The sequence below is a fragment of the Eubalaena glacialis genome, chromosome 19, assembly GCF_028564815.1.
Source record: "Eubalaena glacialis isolate mEubGla1 chromosome 19, mEubGla1.1.hap2.+ XY, whole genome shotgun sequence".
Lineage (NCBI taxonomy): Eukaryota > Metazoa > Chordata > Mammalia > Artiodactyla > Balaenidae > Eubalaena > Eubalaena glacialis.
The window spans coordinates 21,241,484-21,262,739 of NC_083734.1; the positions used below are offsets into that span (position 1 = coordinate 21,241,484).

The 21,256-nt window shown below is 42.9% G+C and overlaps 1 long non-coding RNA gene and 1 pseudogene across 1 annotated transcript in view; one reads left to right on the forward strand and one right to left on the reverse strand.

The window, feature by feature from the left end:
* Nucleotides 1-3,234: 3,234 nt before the first annotated feature.
* Nucleotides 3,235-21,256, reverse strand: part of LOC133080400 (uncharacterized) — a 46,021-nt gene continuing 27,999 nt past the window's right edge. Inside the window, exon 3 of the long non-coding RNA XR_009698483.1 lies at nucleotides 3,235-3,254. This is a non-coding gene — a long non-coding RNA (uncharacterized LOC133080400). The remainder of the gene's footprint in view (nucleotides 3,255-21,256) is intronic.
* On the forward strand, nucleotides 7,127-7,248 carry LOC133081062 (small nucleolar RNA SNORA70; annotated as a pseudogene).

Consider the following 21,256-nt stretch of genomic DNA (forward strand, 5'->3'; position numbering starts at 1 on the left):
CTCACAGCCCCCAAGTTGCACAGAGCTGAGACACACTGACGTTTATGCAACATCTTCCACTGGGAATCAGCCAGCCCAGCACAGAATTAGCTGGCATCTTCCCACTCTTGGATTATACAGACAGCGACTTTGATGGAATCTGGCAACCAGATTTATGAATCAGTCGATATTTATTGCGGGGAACAATCCATCTTCATGTCTGGTCTGTGCACACAGAACCCTGCTCCAGGCATGCCCAGAGGCCTTGGTGCTAAATGTTGAAGAGCTCGGGGTGAATACATCTGAGGAGGGGGCAAAGGAAAGGGGTATGACACCATCAAAAATGAGACAAAATATAATGTGAAGTGTAACTGGTAGGGGGAGAGAGGGAAGGAGGTAGCTACCCTATCCATCCCATGTTCATCCTGGTCTGCCCTTCTCAACCCTCTCCCAAACCCTCACATCCTCCAACTAGCAAAAGTCACTGTTTTTTTTTTGTTGTTGTTAAATTTATTTATATTATTTATTTATTTTTGGCTGCGTTGGGTCTTCTTTGCTGCACGCGGGCTTTCTCTAGTTGGGGCGAGCAGGGGCTACTCTTCGTTGCGGTGCCTGGGCTTCTCATTGCGGTGGCTTCTCCTGTTGTGGAGCACGGGCTCTAGGCGCACAGGCTTCAGTAGTTGTGGTGCGCGGGCTCCGTAGTTGTGGCTCACGGGCTCTAGAGCGCAGGCTCAGTAGTTGTGGCACACGGGCTTAGTTGCTTCGCGGCATGTGGGATCTTCCCGGACCAGGGCTTGAACCCGTGTCACCTGCATTGGCAGGTGGATTCTTAACCACTGCACCACCAGGGAAGTCCAGAAGTCACTAATTATTAATATTCTTTGAAGTCAAACATGTTGCAAAATTTTGATGCAATGCATTCCAGTGAACTGAAAGCGTGTGTGTGTTCTTCTAATTATCTACGCTTTTGTTCTCTCCCCTGCCCACTGGACCATTAAAGAAACTGAGCCTGACCACCCAAGCCCAGTCTTCTGATGGACCAATCAGAGAGCCAAGGTTGTAGCACAGCTGATGAATGGCCAGGGAAAAGGCTACTCAGGATTCTCTCATTTGCATGCCTGCACTGATTGGCTAAACCACAGCCCCTGTGGTAGAAAGTAAGCTCCCAGTTAAAGCAGAGGGGATCCAAGTGTCCATCCATCCAATGGCAGTCTGTTTATTTTGAGGCCTAGGAAGGATGGTCTGTTACTGGGCTTCTCAGACTAATTGTAAGAAGTGAGGGGTGGAATTTAAGACAGGTGGGAAGAAAGAAGTAAAATGGTCACCTTCTTGTGCCTCCTTCCCAGCCCTAACTCTGCATCCTGCCCCAACTACTCCTGATTCTTCTGGCCCTCTGTGCCAAGGCCACCACCCTTTCGACACTGTGCCAAAAGCCCACCCCACAGACCCTCCCCCACCTGGAGCTTCTTGCAGGAAATACAAGGCACTAAGGGGCACTGACGAGGGGAAAGGGAAATGTTTGAGGGGCTTAGTAGCCCTCCAAAAATTAAAGAGCAGAGTCTCTACCAGCAGGGAGATGAGAGACACTCTGACCCTTCCTCATTTCTCCAGCCTTCACACCATTTAGGATCATGAGGGCTGCTCTAGGAGTGATGGAGGAGCTGGGGGGCAACGGCTGGGTTGGGGAGACAGGGCCTGGCACCATAGTCACCCATCCACAAAGCTTGGGCCTGAAGTTGAGCAGAGGAACTGCTTTCTTGCCTTACGGAGACAATAGGTCTGGGCGGGGAGGGGCAGGCCAGGCAAGAGAGGCATCTCAGGAACTGACTCCCCAGATGGTACAGACAAGAAATGGGCTGGGCCAGCCCCTGTCTCCCAAATGGGAGGAGAAGGAAAGCACCCAGAGGAGATAAGAGACAACTGTCCCCCACCCAACCCAAGAACCAGGACACCTGGGCTCTTAACCTGGCTCTTGTCAATTACTTCACCCCTCCAGACCCCTGTCAGATGGGGAATCATGGTTTCTCAGACCTACCCCAGAGCTAGTCACACAAGACAATACATGTAAAGGACTGGAATCTCTGTGGCTCCAAAGGACAGAATCTGAACCAATGGGTAAATTTACAGGGGATCAGGCTTACACTCAGTGTATAAAAGAGTTTTCTACATTCAAAGTGCCCGGCAATGGAAGCAGCTCAGTTAGTGATTTAGCACAGTTCAAGCACCCAAGTAGAGTTTGGATGACCATCTGTTGTAGAGTATGATTTCCAGACATTTTCATGCACTAGATGGGAATTTGGGCATAATCTGTTGGCTGCCTCTAACTCTTTAGGAGTCTATGATTCATTCATTGAAGAAATGTTTATTGGTTGCTCACTAGACCCATCTCTGTCACTGATATACTGTGTGACTACCAATTTTCCTCTCTGAAGCCAGTTTCCCACATATAACATGAGAGTGTTGGGCTAGTGGACCACTGAGGGCTCTTCCAGCTCTGACAGGCTGCCTTGTTCTAAACGGAATCAGAAGAACTACACAGGCTCACTCTCCACCCCCTCGTCCCCCTCCTTCTCCTGCTTCTTCCCACACTGCCCATAACTTAGCAGAGTTGGGACAGAATGAACTTCTCCTGGCCTGGGAAGCCGTGTAAAACAGATGGGCCTGTTGCCATGGAGACCAGGGAGCCACTTGTCTTGGGGGGCTGGGGATTGGGTGGGGGGTGAAGGCAGGCACGGGTGATTTACTCCTGTAACAGCCCAGCCCAGAATCTACATGAATGTTAAACGGGGTGGCTCCAGGCAATCACTCAGCCAGACAGATCAGAAACCACTTAAGATAAAAGACCCAGAACATCTGTACATCCCAGGGATGCCTGTGACTTCCCCGGTTCCCCACCCCCACTGCACAACCTTGGGCAGGTCAGCCCCTCTCTGGCCAGAGGATTTGACTCAATCTTCCCGCAGGCAAAGCTGGAGGAATGCAGGATCTGTCCTGAAGGGAGGGGGGGCAGGGGATATAGGCAGTTCTAGAGGGCACTGGCTGGGGGAACTGAGGGAAGCTGACTTCTTGGGCTCCTTAGAAAAAAACAGTTCTCTGGCAATCAGCACTGTCCAACCACAGATGGGCTGCCCCAGGAGGGAGTGAGCTCCCCAACCCTGGAAGCATTCAAACTGGGCTGGGAAGATCCTCCATCAGAGACTCTCAGGACGACTTCCCCATCAAGCAGGAGACTGAGCCTGGTAGCTTCTGAGGGCAGCTCTTTCAATTCTGATATCCTGTGATAGCAGAGGCAGAAGAATATTGTGGTTACAAGTGTGTACTTTGGAGTCAGACAGACCTGGGCTCAGGTCCCAGCTCTGCATCTTACTTGCTGTGTGACCTTAAACAAGTTAACTTCCTCTGAACCTCTATTTCCTCACCTGTGAAATGTGAGGCATAATACCAGATCTATAAGATTTTCTGGAAGGGATTACAACGCAGCAATGTATCTAAAGTGCTTAGTACAGTACCTAGCCCGTATTGAACACCTGACAAGTGGTTATTATTAGTATTCTGTAATTAGTAAACTTACAAAGGAATGGGAGCTCCCAGCTGTTTGGATTGGACTCAGCCAAGACGCCTGGCTCCTGATCTTCCACTTACTGTGTGATCGTGGGCAAATTTCTTAATCTCTCTGTGTCTCCATTTCCTCATCAGTAAAATGAGGCTAATAATAGTGCTCACCTCATAGAGTTATTGTGAGGATTGAATTCTATGTCGCATCTGAAGTGTTTGGGATAGAACCTAGCACAGAGCAAGTACCCAATAGCCGTGCGCTACCATCACCATCACCATCATCATTGTCTCATCCTCGTCCTCCGCTCTGGTTGTCTTCCCCAGTGCTTAGTACTTGTTAGGGCCAAGGGATCGATTTAGAGATAGTGGATCATGAGTAGGCAATGCTGCTTCAAAACTTAGTGGAGACAAGAGAGACCGAAAGGAAGAAAATGGAAAGGGGGCAGCCTGAAGGAAGAGGCAGCAGAGCGAAGTTGGTAACTAAAGGAGAAGAGCAAGCATTCACAGTGGCTCCACACTTGTAAGGAAGGGAGGGGGACCGACAGAACAAGAGAAGGGACTGATGGGGAAAAGGGTGAGTGGCTCCACGTGGAAACCTCGGTCTTCATACAATGCAAATGTTCCATATTCAGTTGACAAACATATCTTGAGCACCTACAGTGCATAAGGCACTAAGAATATAAATATGAATAGACATGTTCCTGATCTTAGAGGAAATGTTTTTAGCTTTTCACCGTTGTGTGATGTTAGCAGTAGGTTTGTCGTATATGGCCTTTATTATGTTGAGGTATGTTCCCTCTATGCCCACTTTCTGGAGAGTTTTTATCATAAATGGGTGTTGAATTTTGTCAAAAGTTTTTCTGCATCTATTGAGATGCTCATATGGTTTGTATTCTTCAATTTGTCATGTGGCATATCACACTGATTGATTTGCAGATATTGAAAAATCCTTGCATCCCTGGGATAAATCCCACTTGATCATGGTGTATGATCCTTTTAATGTATTGTTAGATTCGGATTGCTAGTATTTTGTTGAGGATTTTTGCAGATGAAAAAAAAGAATGTTTATGCCAAAATGAAAAGGAGAAAAATAAATCAAGAAAAAATAGGAAAAATATATGAACAGGTATGGTTCCTGCCCCCCAAGGACCTTGTAGTATCAGTGGGGGAAGTAAAGACATCCCAAATGCATGCAACAAGCATAACAGATGCTTTTATCCACAGTATCTGTCCAAGTAGCTGCAGAACAAGGAAGTGATTGATTTCACCAGGCTTCAAGGAAGAAGTTACTCATGAACTGAGTAGATGTTCTCCAGGAAGACTGGGGGAAACATACCTGTAGGAAGGGAAAGCATGAGAGAAATACCAGTGAGTGAAAAGCCATGCCATGTTCTACACTAATAAGTCACTCTGATACTGAAGACTCTCAGATCCAGAGCTGAGGCTGGAGATGCCTCAAGGGACCGTGGCCCGGACAGCAGTGTGGGCCATAATACAGAAGGAGGGAAGGATCAAGAAGAGAGTTGTGTTGGGATGTGGGGACCCTGAAAGGGAAGGAGATAGGAGTTTACAACGTGGGTTTGGAGTCAGACACATAAGAGGAGAGTTCGGCTGGGAAAAATCAGGGACAATTCTTCCTTTAAGGTAGGAGGGAAGGAGGAAAGAAAAGCACAAGACATTTTGAAGTAGGGAGTGAGAACTGACAGGCCTAGGAGGTCCACCCCTGACCTTTCCAGAAAAGTCAGAGGCAAGGACTTTAGTTAAAAAAAAAAAGTTGGGACAGTATAAGGGGCCCAATGAAAGAGGGACTGTTACTACATTTCCTACAGACATTAGAAGGGTAAGTAAGAACCTTATAAACAACTTAGACAAACTGGACACATTCCTTGAGAAATACAAGTTACTAAAACTGACACGAGATAAAATAGAAAAACATAAATAGCCCGATATCTATTAAATAAAGTGAATTTGTTGCCAAAAACCTTCCCACAAACAAAACTCCAGCACTGGATGGTTTCATATGAATTTCATCAAATATTTAAGAAAGAAATAATGCCAATCCTACACAGACTCAGAAAATAGAGGAATATGAACATTCCTAACTTATTTCATGATGCCAGGTTAACCCTGATACTAAAACCTGACAAAGACATTACAAAAGGAGAAAAATAATGACAAAACAATATCCGTCACATATATAGATCACAAACCCTTAACAAATTACTAGCAAGTAAAATCCAGCAATATACAAAAATAATTATGCATCATGACCAAGGTTTATCCTGAGAATATAAAATCGTTTGAACGCTCAAACTCACTAATATAATTTACTATATTAACAGAAGAAAGAAGAAAGCCCATATGACTGTTTTTATAAAATCCAATACCTGTTTAGCATATTTTAAATATCTGAGCAAGTTAAGAAGGGAAAGAATTTCTTCAAACTGATAAAGGACATCTATGAAAAACCTTCAGCTGACATCATATTTAATATGCTTTAATAGATATTCCTTCTAAGATCAGGAACAAAGCAAGGCTGGCCACTCTTACTACATCTATTTAACATTTTACTGGAGGTTTTAACTAGGGCAATAAAGCAAGATAAAGGAATAAAAGGCACAGAAAGGAAAGAACTAAAACTTTATGCACAAATGGCATGATTGTTTATGTAGAAAAACGCTGGTAATCTATAAAATAGCAACTAGAACTAAGAAATGAATTTAGCAAAGTCACAGGATAAAAAAGCAACACTCATTGTTCAATCGTATTCCTCTATACTAGCAGCAAACCATTGGAAAGTGAAACCCTTAAAAATTCCATTTACACTAAGGCCAGAAAACATTAAAATACTTAGGAATAAATTTAACAAAAGATGTGCAAGACCTATACATTGACAATTACCCCCAAAAATACTGAGATAAGTTAAGGAGGACTTAAATAAATGTTCCTGTATGAGAAGACTCAATATTATTCAAATGTCAATTCTCTCCAATGTGATATATAGAGTCAACAGAATCCCAATCCCAATTTCCAGCAGACTTTATTTGTAGAAATCGATAGGCTCATTCTAAAATGTACATGGAAATTCAAATGACCTAGAATACCCAAGGTAATCTTGACAAAGAAAAACAAAGTTGGAGAACTTATACTACCTAATTTCAAGTCTTGCTGTAAAACTGGTGCACAGTCATCAGGACAGTATGATGGTATAAAGAGAGACATGTCATTCAATGGAACAGAGTAGAGAGCCCAGAAATAGACACACATTTAAGTGGTCATTTGATTTTTCAAGAGGGGAACTAAAGCAATTCTATGGGTAAAGTAGTCTTTTCAAGAGGTGTGGCTGGGACAACTGGCCATCAATATAAGAAAAACATGAACATTGACCTCTATCTCACATAATACATAAAATTTAATTTGTGATGAATCATAGATCTAACCTCAAAAGTGAAGACTGTAAAGCTTCTAGACTAAAACGTAGGAGAATGTCTTCATCACCTGGAGATAGGCAAAGTTTCCTTAGAAAGGAGGCAAAAGGTAATAAATATCAGAGAAAATATGATAATTCAGTTTTCATAAAAATTTATAACTCCTGCTCATCAAAAACATAATTAAGAAAACGATGATATGCAATGGCTGCGAACAGCAGTCTCCCCAGTAGTGTGTGCCACCTGTTGCTTACATGGGCTGCCTTAAGGGACATTGGAGACCACCCTTTCCAGTGGATGTTTATGTCTGACCTCATGTTGTCCCCAGTCGCGGCTCCAGACAGGTATTCAGGTGCCTTCAGAAAGCCCCAGGACAGGGTGACCAGGGTCCACATTTTCCAAGTCATCATGTCTGTCACACCAAGCTGCAGGACCAGGAGCATGTGACTGAGGTCCTACACGGGGCCCAGTTCAATTTCCCTGGTTGCCAGAAGATCCATGTCTCCAAGAAGAGGGGCTTTAGCAAGTTTAATGCAGATGAATTTGAAGCCCTGGCAGCTGAAAAGTGGCTCATCCTGGATGGCTTTGGGGTCAAATACATCCCCAGTGATGGCGCCGTGGACACATGGTGAGCCCTGCACTCTTAAGGGCTTCAGCACTGCCCCCTCCTTACTCACACCCACCAACATATCCTACTTCTTGTCCAAAAAATAAAATGGATAACAAGTCACAGACTAGGAGGAAATACTTGCAAAACACTCCATTAAAGAACTTGTATCAAGTATATATAAAGAACTACAATGCAATAATAAAAACACAACCAACCCAGTAAAAGGAAGGGCAAATGCTTGAACAGACATTTCACAGTAAGGGAGGTATACTGAATGCATGCCTACGCGATGACCCAGCAATTCGACTTCCAGGTATTTACCCAAAAGACAGGAAAACATATGTCCACAAAAAGACGTGTACAAGAATATTCACAGCAGCTTTATTCACAGTAGACCCTAATTGAAAACAACCCCAAATAAACTGTCCATAAACAGGAAGGTGGATACACCAATTGTAACAACTACTTGGTGATACAAAAGGGACAAAGTACTGACATTTGCAACAAAATGGATGAAACTCAAAAATATGATGAGTACATACTATTTGATTCCATTTATGTGAAATTTTAGAAAGGTTTTTTTAAAAATGAAAATGGATTGCTTCTGCAGGATGAGAGCAGTGATTGACTGGAAAGGGGCATGAACAGATTGCCTGGGTGATAGAAATGTTCCATATCTTGATAGGGATTTGGGTTACACATACAAAGCGTTTGTCAAATCTCCTCGAAGAATACACTTATAATTTGTGCATTTCACCATTTCACTGATGGAGATTGAACACCCCTCCCCCATACACATGCACACAAAAAAACACAAGCAAATATTGAATTCTACTTAATGATATGCATGCTGAAGTATTTGGAATGAAGTATACTGATGGTCTGCATCTTACTTTAAAATATACCAGAAATAAGATGTATTGAAGGCTAGATATATGGATAGGTATTTGATGAAAGAGATACGGCAAAATGTTGACAATTGTAGACTCTAAATGCTGAGTACTCAACTGTGAGTACTCAAAATTCTATCCAATTTTCTATATGTTTAAAATTTCAATAGGGGAGTCAAGAGAGGGGTTGCAGGACTGGTCAAGAATGGAAAAAACTCAGAATAGCCTTGAGGTGAGGGCAGGAAGGAGTTTTCAGGCTTTTCCAGGGACAGTGAGGGTTCAGCTAGGGTCTATAGCCCTCGTCTGTAAGAAAGCCAGTCAGCACGTGTCCCCAAGGCTCTTTTGTCAACAGTCACCCCCCCCAGCCAGCCTGATCCTATCCAACAGGATATCTGAGGACAAGATGGTTCCATCACATTTTCCATCTCCCAGTGGAGGGTGTCTTCCCCTTTGGACCAGAGGTTCTCCATGGCAGGGTCTCCCCCATCAGACTAGGAGCTTACTTCAACCAGGACTTAGATCTTCCCCATCACACCAGGAGCTTCCTTAGGCTAGAGGTTATGTATCTCCCATCAGCCTGTGAATGGGGACTAATTCCACCATCAGACCAGAAGGCCTCTCTGGATGTATCTGCCACCAGATAGGGGCTTCTCAGAGGGCTGTCAATCATTTCTCTTTATTTCCTTCAAGACTCCCACTTGGGTTCTGCAGCTTGAGCTCACTCAGCAGAGAGGAGGGAGGAGTGATTGACAGTATCCTAGCAAGAATAGCAGGAATAGCTGTAACTTCAATCATCCCAGAAGCAGACACTCACTTATATGGGTTTCACATTTAGCCAGGGAAAAGCAACGTTAATTCACTGGAGTGACTGAGACTTTACACACCCTAAAGTGAAGAAATTCTAACGTGAGGTTCCCCCAGCAGCTGTAGCTGGGAAACATCTCCCCCAGGCATCGGCAGGAGGTCACGCAGCTCAACAGATCATTGGGCAGGGGGAAGCACAGCCACCTCCACACACCTGGGCTTACAGGAACTAAGGGTGGGGTGTACCCAGAGATCCAGAGAGTAAGGGGTGGTGCTGAGGCCCCAGGAAAAAGAACAGGCAAGAGAAGAGAGGGGAAGAGCCAAAATATGTCTCCTTCATTTCCCTCTTTCTCTCTCTCTCTCTCTCATGCATACACACACACACACACACAGATGCAGTTTAAACTTAAAATATGATTCCTGTTCACAAGGGTAAGTTCCCTAGCAACTGATTACACATTTGCAAGGTGTTGCATATAGGACACTAGAGTAGATGCCTGGCTGAGAAACGGAACAAACCTGGTTGCTATACGGGATACAAGATCTATTGATATTTATCTCTCATCCTTCAAACCAGTTTCCCTAGACCCCGCCCCCAACACACAGACACCTCTGACCCGTATAAATTTGATTAACTTCCAGATTTTCTTTGGGACTCAGCTTCTATTGTCATAACCCAGATTGTTGTTATTATTCTGGGTGAGATGGAGAGAGGACCATCAAGCTGGGCCATGAGAACTAATCTGCCATTTTCTACATCAGAGTTTTTCAAAGTGTCATCTTGTTTGCTTCCAGCAGTAGCAGACTAGATAACGTAAAAGGTCTTTTCACTACAAAACAACTAGCTTCTGCTAAAAGAGTCTTGAGCGCATTTCTGGGGTCAACATAAGTAACAGAAATATATTATAGTCCCATCCATCCCCCCAAATTCACTGAAACTAAGGCAATGAATAACAAGCAGCAAGACAACTTGAAAGGCAGGTGTTGGAATAAGACAAGGATATCTACTTTCATCATTGCTATTCAATGTTGTACAACTAGAGCAATTAGACAATGAAAATAAAGACATCCAAGTTGGAAACCATGAAGTAAAACTATGTCTATTCATAGATGACATGATCCTATATGTAGAAAATCCCAAATAATCAACAAGAAAGCTACTTGAGCTAAAATTCAGTAAGGGTGTAGGGTATAAGATCAAAACCAAAAGATCAGTTGTATTTATACACACCTGCAATGTAGAAAGGGAAATTAAGAAAGCAGTCTCACTCATAATAGCATCTAAAAGAACGAAATATTTAGAAATAAATTTAACCAAGGACATGAAAGACATATACACTGAAAACCACAAAATTTTGCTGAAAGAAATTAAAGAAGACCTAAATAAATGGAAACATATCCCATGTTCATGGAGAGGAAGGCAATAGTTTTAAGATTGCCTATGCTACTCAAAGTGATCTACAGATTCAAAGAAATCCCTATCAAAACTCCAATCGGCTTTTTTTGTAGAAAAACAAAAGCCAATCATCAAATTCATGTGAAATTGCAAGGGACTCTGAGTAGCCAAAACAATCTTGATAAGTAATAAGACAGAGGACTCACATTTCCCCAATGTCAAAACTTACTACAAAGATACAATAATCAAAAGAGTGTGGTACTGGCATAAGGATAGACCTATAGACCAATGGAGTAGAATTGAAAGTCCAGAAATAAACTAATACATCCATGGCCAGTTGATTTTAAACAAGAGTGCCAAGTCCATTCAATGGGGAAGGAACACTTTTTTCACCATATGGTTCTAGGACAACTGGGTTTCCACATGCAAAAGAATGAAGTTGGACCCTACCTCACAGCAAATACAAATATTAACTCAAAACAGATTTATGACTTAAATATAAGAACTAAAACCATAAATATCTTAGAAAAACATAGGGGAAAATCTTTATAACCTTGAATTTGGCAATGGATTCATAGATTTGACACCAAAAGCACAAATAACTAAAGAAAAATACAGATAAATTGGACTTCATCAAAATTAAAAATTTTGTGCATCAAAGGCATTATCAAGAAATTGAAAAGACAACCTACAGAATGGCAGAAATTATTTGCAAATCATTTGATAAGGGCTAAATATCCAGAATATATAAAGAATTCCTACACTCAACAAAAAGACAAACAACCCAATCTCAAAAATGGAAAAAGGACTTGAATAGACATTTCTCCAAGGAATATATACAAATGGCCAATAAGCACATGAAAAAATGCTGAACATCATTAGCCACTAGGGAAATGTGTATAAGAGCCTCAATGAGATATCACTTCATATCTACAAAGATGGTATTAATAATAATAATAATAAATGGAAATTAACAAGTGTTAGGATTTGGAGAGATTAGAATTCTCGTGCATTTCTGGTAGAAATGTAAAATGGTACAGACTCTGGAAAACAGTTCGCTGGTTGAAAAACCAAAATTTAAACATAGATTTCTGTATGACCCAGCAATTCCACTCCTAGGTATATACCCAAAAGAACTGAAAACAAGGATTCAGATACTTGTATGCCAATGTTCATTGCAGTAGCCAAAAGGTGGAAACAACCCAAACAACAGGGTAAATGGATAAGCAAAATGTGGTATACACACACAATGGAATATTATTCAGCCATAAAAAGGATGAAGTCCTGATACATGCTACAACATGGATGAACTACAATCATAGCCATATTGGGGGAGGGGTGCAGATTGTGTAGGTAGCTGGCTTTTACTCTAAGTAAGACGGAAAGCCATTGGAAGGTTTTGAAGGGGCAAGATGTGAACTGACTTATGTTTTTAAAGAACCACTTTGGAGACAATGAGGGAAGTAGGGAAACCAGTTAGGAGGCTATTGAAATTACCAGGTAAGGTACAATGGTGGCTTGACCCAGGATGTAGCAGTGGATGTGGTAAGAAGTAATTTACATTTCTGTAAATAATGTCAATAGGATGTACAGACAGCGTGGAATTAGAGTGTGAGAGAAGGGGCAGAGTCAAGGATGGCACTGAGGACTTAAGCCTGAGCAAAGGATCAATGGAGTTGACATTTACAGAGAGAGGGAGACTGTAGGAGGAGCAGATTTGGAAGGGGGAAGATCAAGAGTTTGTATTGGGTCATGTTAAGGTTGATTTGCCTGTTAGATGTCTAAGAAGAGTTACTGAGTAGGGAACTGGATGCATAAGCCTGGAGTGAGATATGTCAGAGGTAAGGAAACAAATATTCAGGTCTAAGACACAGGTCACACAGCTAAAAAGTGGCAGGACCCAGGACTCACTCCAAAACCTGGGTTCTTAACCTCTGTGTTATACTGCTTCCCCAGTAACCCATGGTGAGCCAAGACTTGGTTTTTGAGGAGGGAGAACAGAGTGGAAGTTTTCAGGCTGTTGACCCTTAGCCTTGATGACTATAGTTCTCCCTGTCCCAACCTGAGTTGTTACTAGGATAGGATTCATCTGCAGTCCCTCTCAGCATGCATTTATTTGCCTTTGTAAGAAAGCATTTCCCAGGAAATGGGCACCCCATGTCTCTCCGTGCGTGTGAGTGAATAGAGTGGGAGGAAGCGAGAGTTGTTGAGGGTTTTTTTCTTTCTTTCTTTCTTTTCTCCTTATTATTATTATTTTTTTTTGGAAACTGTCCGGGGGACGTGGTGTTGCTGCTGGTGGTAGCAGAAACTGCTACAATCAGAGCTATTTCGAAGCAAAGAACTAATTTACTGCATGAATGACTTTAGCTCAAAAGAAGAAATAAGGACGACCAGGAGTCCTAAGGCAGCAGAATAATAGGGTAATTTACACGGAGAGATGAGAGAGATGGGAGAAACATGCAGGGTAATTCTTTTGCATAATCTTTATTTTATATTTTTGCCCTTTATCCCTTTGCCTCTCTGGGCACAGAGCCTCAGTTCAGACATGCTTCTTGGCCATCCTCAGGTCGATCCCTGAAAAAGAAGAAAGGGCAAGGAAGACAGGGCTGCTCAGGCTGGGGAAGAGACCGTTGGTCAAGAGGGGGTTTCATGGCTGCTTTCTAAAGCCAGCTTCTGTTAGGAGGATGGTCTGTGGGAGGTCCCCACTGAGCCTTGAGATTGCTGAGGGATTGCAAAGGACAGCTTCATATGCCCAGTTGAGTGCAGTGTACAAATTAGATGCTATCTACCACCAGCCTCGGCTGGCCCCAAACTAAGAGCTCACTATTATCCTTGTTATGGACTGAATATATGTCCCCCCTTCCAAATTCATATGTTGAAATCCTATCCCCCAATGTGATGGTATTAGGATGTGGGACCTTCGGGAGGTAATTAAGTCATGAAGGTAGAACCCTCATGAATGGGATTAGTGCCCTTATAAAAGAGACCCCAGAGATCTCTCTCCCCATCTTTCTACCATGTGAGGATACAAGGAGATGTAGGCAGTGTACAACCCAGAAGAGGGCTCTCGCCAGGATCCAATCATGCTGGCACCCCATCCTAGGAATTCCAGCCTCCAGAACTGTAAGAAATAAATTTCTGTTGCTCAGAAAGAATTAAATATCTAGGAATAAACCTACCTAAGGAGACAAAAGGCCTGTATGCAGAAAATTATAAGACACTGATGAAAGAAATTAAAGATGATACAAACAGATGGAGAGATAAACCATGTTCTTGGATTGGAAGAATCAACCTTGTGGAAATGACTATACTACCCAAAGCAATCTACAGATTCAATGCAATCCCTATCAAACTACCACTGGCATTTTTCACAGAACTAGAACAAAAAATTTCACAATTTGTATGGAAACACAAAAGACCCTGAACAGCCAAAGCAATCTTGAGAAAGAAAAACGGAGCTGGAGGAATCAGGCTCCCGGACTTCAGACTATACTACAGAGCTACAGTAATCAAGACAGTATGGTACTGGCACAAAAACAGAAATATAGATCAATGGAACAGGATAGAAAGCCCAGAGATAAACCCACGCACATATGGTCACCTTATCTTTGATAAAGGAGGCAAGAATATACAGTGGAGAAAAGACAGCCTCTTCAATAAGTGGCTGGGAAAACTGGACAGCTACATGTAAAAGAATGAAATTAGAACACTCCCTAACACCATACACAAAAATAAACTCAAAATGGATTAAAGACCTAAATGTAAGGCCAGACACTATCAAACTCTTAGAGGAAAACATAGGCAGAACACTCTATAACATAAATCACAGCAAGATCCTTTTTGACCCAGCTCCTAGAGAAATGGAAATATAAACAAAAATAAACAAATGGGACCTAATGAAACTTAAAAGCTTTTGCACAGCAAAGGAAACCATAAACAAGATGAAAAGACAACCCTCAGAATGGGAGAAAATTTTTGCAAATGAAGCAACTGACAAAGGATTAAGCTCCAAAATTTACAAGCAACTCATGCAGCTCAATATCAAAAAAACAAACAACCCAATCCAAAAATGGGCAGAAGACCTAAATAGACATTTCTCCAAAGAAGATATACAGATTGCCAACAAACACATGAAAGAATGCTCAACATCATTAATCATTCGAGAAATGCAAATCAAAACTACAATGAGATATCATCTCACACCGGTCAGAATGGCCATCATCAAAAAATCTACAAACAATAAATGCTGGAGAGGGTGTGGAGAAAAGGGAACCCTCTTGCACTGTTGGTGGGAATGTAAAATGATACAACCACTATGGAGAACAGTATGGAGGTTCCTTAAAAAACTAAAAATAGAACTACTATATGATCCAGCAATCCCACCACTGGGCATATACCCTGAGAAAACCATAATTCAAAAAGAGTCATGTACCAAAATGTTCATTGCAGCTCTATTTACAATAGCCAGGACATGGAAGCAACCTACCTAAGTGTCCATCAACAGATGAATGGATAAAGAAGATGTAGCACATATATACAATGGAATATTACTCAGCCTTAAAAAGAAACAAAATTGAGTTATTTGTAGTGAGGTGGATGGACCTAGAGTCTGTCATACAGAGTGAAGTAAGTCAGAAAGAGAAAAACAAATACCGTATGCTAACACATATATATGGAATCTAAAAAACAAACAAAAAAAATTGGTTATGAAGAACTTAGGGGTAGGACAGGAATAAAGACGCAGACCTACTAGAGAATGCACTTGAGGATACGGGGAGGGGGAAGGGTAAGCTGGGACAAAGTGAGAGAGTGGCATGGACATATATACACTACCAAATGTAAAATACATAGCTAGTGGGAAGCAACCGCATAGCACAGGGAGATCAGCTCGGTGCTTTGTGACCACCTAGAGGGGTGGGATAGGGAGGGTGCGAGGGAGGGAGATGCAAGAGAGAAGAGATATGGGGATATATGTATATGTATAACTGATTCACTTTGTTATAAAGCAGAAACTAACACACCATAGTAAAACAATTATACTCCAATAAAGATGTTTAAAAAAAAATATTTATGTTGCTCATAAGCCACCCAGTCTATGGTAATTTGTTTTAGCAGCCCTAACTAAGACCATCCCAGATTCTTAATTTCCCAGCACAGAGAAGATCTGGGCTGGCAGGATGCTTAGAGCGCATTTGGTCCAAGACCTACATATTCCAAGTTAAGGAAACCACAAAGGCCTGGGTTCCAAGTCTTACTCCAGTACATACTAGCTATATGACCTTGGCCAGACCCCAGAGCCCTCAGTTTTCTCATGTATAAAATCAAGATTGTCATCTTCACTGATATTCGTGAGGATCAAGTGAGTCGATGCTTGACAAAGTGCTTTGTAAACTGCAAAGTAACATATAAATGTGAGTTACTGTTATTATTTGTCAATGAAGGAAACTGAGTCCCAGGGGGATTAAGTGACTCATCCAAAGTCACATTGTAAGTAAATGTAGATGAGAGCTTGAGCCTAAATCTCCAGTGTTCTTTCCACAGGAGAGACAGTGTGGGGTAGTGGTTAGAGTACAGACTTTGGAGCAGGCTGCCTTGTCTGCCATTTGCCAGCTATGGGACTTAGGGTAAGTCAGTTATCATCCCTGTGCCTCAACTTCTGCAAAGTGAAGATAATAATAGTACCTACCTCAAAGAGCTGTTGTGAGTTAATATATGTGAAGCGTTTAGAACAATGTTTGCAAGTGGTGTTTAATAAATGCCAGCTATCGCTATTACTCAGGAAATATGAGCTAAGCCCCGGTAACCTCAAAGCATGTGGGGCTCTCCCCTTGTGGATCCTCTCAAATACCAAGAAAGGAGAAAGGAGAGTCATGTGCAGCAATAAGAATTCTGGTTAGGTTGAGTTAGAGCTTCAAGTGTGGTAGAGCCAAAGGGTTCTGCCTTGGAATCAGGAGACCTGAGTTGTGGCCCCAGCTCTACCACCTAAGACAATCTCTCCAAGGTCCAAGTGCCTTCCCTATAAAGTGAAGCTGACAATCCTTTCCAACTTGTTCGTACTATAGGGCTTTGAGTACACCCAAGTGGAACACCTCATAAAGTTTAAAGTTACCTTTACAACTCCAGATTGGGAACTGTTTGAAGGAAGGGATTCACTTTATACCCCTTGTGTTCAGAGCCTAGCATACCATAGTAGCTCAATTTTTGAGTGAATTTTTGTTTAGAGGTTAGAATGTGTCATTAGTTGTTAGAATTATTTCTGGAGAGCTGTCAACTGCACCTCTTTGCCTTTTTTAGAACTTAGGAAGCAGCAGGAGCCTTACTGCACAAATCCACATCTGCCTTATGACCTGGACAGATCATAGGAGACCTTAAAAGACTAAAGGCTAAAGCAGATGGGAAGAGAGGAGCCTAAGATCAAAGACCAACCCAGAGTTCCTGATGCTGACAGTGACCATGACTCACTGAATCAAGATTTGAGGGGATGGGGAAGGAAACCCCAAGGAATAGTTCAAAATATCCTGCTTCCTCATTGACATATATACACTACCAAATGTAAAATAGATAGCTAGTGGGAAGCAGCCGCATAGCACAGGGAGATCAGCTCGGTGCTTTGTGACCACCTAGAGGGGTGGGATAGGGAGGGTGGGAGGGAGACACAAGAGGGAGGGGATATGGGGATATATGTATACATATAGCTGATTCACTTTGTTATACAGCAGAAACTAACACACCATTGTAAAGCAATTATACACCAATAAAGATGTTTTAAAAAAAATATCCTGCTTCCTAAATCCTAAAGTGAGCACCACCAATCTGACCTGGACATTAGGCTCATCCTTCCTGGAGGCAGAAACATGGACAGATTGACTTTGACCACATTTTGCTTCCTTGGTCATGAAATTCAACCTTAGCCACAGTTCTATATGCCCTGACCTTCCCCATTCCAGACCTCTTTGTCCATTCACCATAATTAAACAGCCACAGAAACTCCATAAAGGTCCAGTTATTGCTACAAACAGAAGATCGGGAGCTATTCTCTGTTACCTGTACATAAATGCTCCTACTTAATGTGTAAAAACACCTATTCTATGATTGAATGGGCTCTAGATTTATGGTTGTAGCTGTTGCATTGCTGTAGCCTGTGCTTTTATGGCCCTAATTCCACACTAAGCCTTAGTTTTAATTTTCTCCTCTTACCCTGAAGCCAGAGTTTCCTGGATGTGGGAGAAGGGAGAGGGTTCCTGCCCAATCACTCTAGGCCACCTGTCACAGCAAAAATTCTTGCTAGAGCCAAACCAACCCACCTGCTCCTCCATCAAAGAAGAAGGTCACCTACCCTGTAGGGAGGAGGCCTGAGCAGCCCAGATGCCCTCTGTGTTGGAGGTCTGAGCTTTGAAAGTAGCAAGTTCATCCTCTAAGTGTGCGAGGGTAGTGCCAGCTGTTCACGGCCCCAGGAGATGCCCAGGCTAAGGCAAAGGGAGGGCAGGGGTCAGATAAACAGGTCAAGAAAAGAAGGCCTGCCAGTTGGAGGACCTGACCCTCGCCGTAGGTACAGCATCATTGAACAAAGAGCAATGGGAGGAGGGCAGGTAACAAGCTCTGTCTCTATCCCTGGTGCTGACTCATGCTTGTAACACTTGGTCCTGATTGTTTCTCCCTAACCCCAGGATTCTGGTGACTCCTGTCCAATCTTCTGTTGCTTTTATTTCCTCTCTTGATGACATTTTAGCAATTTTTACACTGCTGTAGAGTAAGCAGAATTGTAATTTGTGTTTCACAATTGACGCAACCTGTTTCAAGTAACGTTGACAATTCTATCACATTTCCAAGAAAGTGTTTTCCTTTGGGCACATTGAGGACTCCTCCCCCTAACACAGCATTGCCTCTCACACAGTCCTTACCCATGATGCAGAGGTGAGAAGTGGAGAGAGAATGACATCAGCAGGAGCTACTGGGTGAGTAAAGTTGGTCCCAGCAGGACGCCTCTCCTCCTGAAGATTTAGTATTCTAGGGAGCCACCAAACAGCCCTTGTGGAGCAGAGTGGGTTGTTTGAACATTTCAAATTTTGCAAAGCCACTTAGTGTGACCAAAAAAACTCTCCCAAGAGGCATATTTGAGATCTGGAGGGCAAGGATAAAGAGGGAGAAGCCCCACCTCAGCTCCACTCTCCAGACAAGGGAGAAGGATGGACTCACCCTATGAGGAAATCTGGTATTTTACCTGCTACAACCAAGACAGGGCTACAATGGGAAAAAAATGGGTGATTTGAAAGAACTCCCTGAGGGATTCTTTTAGGTCCCTTCTGCTCTTACCCATGGACTTGTCATTCATTTTGGAGTGGAAGAAGTATGGGCTCTAAACTGGAAACGATAATCTACCACTTGCTAGCTGGTGAGTTTGCACCAGGCATTTAATCTCTCTCGACTTCTGCTTCCACATCTGTAAAATGCATGATAACAACATCCCTCTTCACAGGATTCTCATGAGGACTCAATGAAATAATAAATGTAAAACACCCAAAGCATGATGAGGCCTCAATGAATGGGGAGAGGGGTTCTCTTCTGTCCTCCCTCTGTGCCTCACTCTTCTCAGATATACAATGAGACTTTGAACGCCTCCTCAGAAACCCAAAAAGGCAAAGGCCCTTTGAACTTCAGATTTCTGAAGCTCAAATTCTTACCATGCTCTAAAGCCAGGACTAGAGAGAAAAGTGGGCTTTCTGAGGCCAATTCTCATGTTCTTAAGATTCTGGGGGGAAATCGTAAGGTCATGGATACTAGTCATTGATAAAAGAATCATTGGCACACCATGGAATAGAGCACCCACACTCATCCAATGGGGGAGAAGAAAGAGCCATTTAAGTAAATAATCTGTTCCTTTTCTGCCCCATGTCCCCATAGTTCCTCTCCATGACCCCTTCCTCCATACACATGCGAATATTTGGGAAAATGGGCATGGTGCTTTCAGTCCTTTCAGGAACCAGACACCTTCCTAACCAATGCAACCAGGTGGTGGACATCACTATAAAGTGAGAGGATTGGAGTAAATGTCCTCTAAGCTCCTTCAGCCCTGATCTGGTTGTAAGTATACACACTGGCTTACACAAGCTGCTTGTAGGCAAGGTTTGAACCTTGTACTTTGACTATGTCACCCTTAGATCTGATTATTGTGCTTTCCATATGTGTGCACAAAACTCGACGACTGGTAAGTGGAAAAAATTACAACTAATTGGGCCAGATAGGCAATTCTCACTGGCCCCAAGGTCTTCAGAACCATGGACAGATCCTGCCCCCAAGGGGAAGTTGGTCGAGAAGACTCACAAGGGGGAAAAGACCAAAAACAAAAACAAGAATGTCAGGGGCTAGAAGAGACCAGAGAGATTTTCTAAATTTAACTAATCATTTTAGAGACGGGAAAACTGAGGCCCAGAGAGGAGGAAGGACTCTTCTGAAGTCATACAGTGACCAAGTATGTTCTTATGACTCCCAGACCTTTTTCTCATAACTCAACAAAGAATACAAAGTCCAACAACTTCAACTTGGTAAAGGGAGACGATGTTTCTATGTTTGTTCCCAATTTGAGCTTTTCTGCTCCAAATGACAAGGAAAAGGACAAGAGAATCCTTCTCTCAAGGTTTCTTTGTGATAGTCTCTGTCAAACAAATTTAGAAAGTAAGAGTTCCAGTCCTGATCATGAAATGGTACACACACACACAAAAATCAATATTATTGGGTTCCCTGAGGGTGATTCATCTCCCTTTAAGAGAAAGGCCACCTGAGGGCAGAGACCTTCCTCTTCCCCCCCAGCATCAAGTTGAATACTCGTCTTCAGTCAGCTTTCTGCATTTGAACGTTATGTTTTCCCCTTTCAGCCCCCTTAACCTCTCCAGACCAGCCCCTGCTAAGACAAGCATACTATCTTCCTCACCAGCCCAAGAATTCCCTATGGGAGGCAGCCACGGTGTCTCTTTGGGGTGAGTACTCCTTCCCATTGGGAGCTATGCCTCCCTCACTGGGCTCATATTCCCACAGGACAGGGACTGGTCTACCCCAGTAGGCAAGCCTGTCTTTTCCTCCTTCTCCTCAATACTTAGGATGATAGTATAAGCCCAGAGGAATGGGGGTAATTATAAGAAAATTATACTCGGGCCAGGAGTCCTTTCAGGAACCAGACACCTTCCTAAAAGTGTGAAGAAAGTGCAACACCCAGGAGTCTGAAATCTCTCTCACTACATTTTTACAGGTTCACATCCTACCTCCCATTCTCCTCATCCCAGCCCCAGAAACATCTTCATTAATCAGTGCATCCAACAGCAGGAAAGCATCTGGGAACTTTGGTGCTAAGCTGCTAATTGGGGTCTGTGGCTTGGAGGGAGGGGTCAAAGAAGGAGGAGTTATTGTGCTACAGAGAAATTGTTCAGGTTTCCTTACACACTGGAGCCCTGAGACTGGGCTGTCTCTTTGCCCCCTTCCTGGCGGCAGTCACATGTCTGCCGAGCTAGAGTCAATAGCCAGAGGACTCGGTGTCTGAAGGTGGTAATGATGAGGTCCTGAGAGGCAAGAAGACTCCACTCTACTTCACTAATGACAAAGG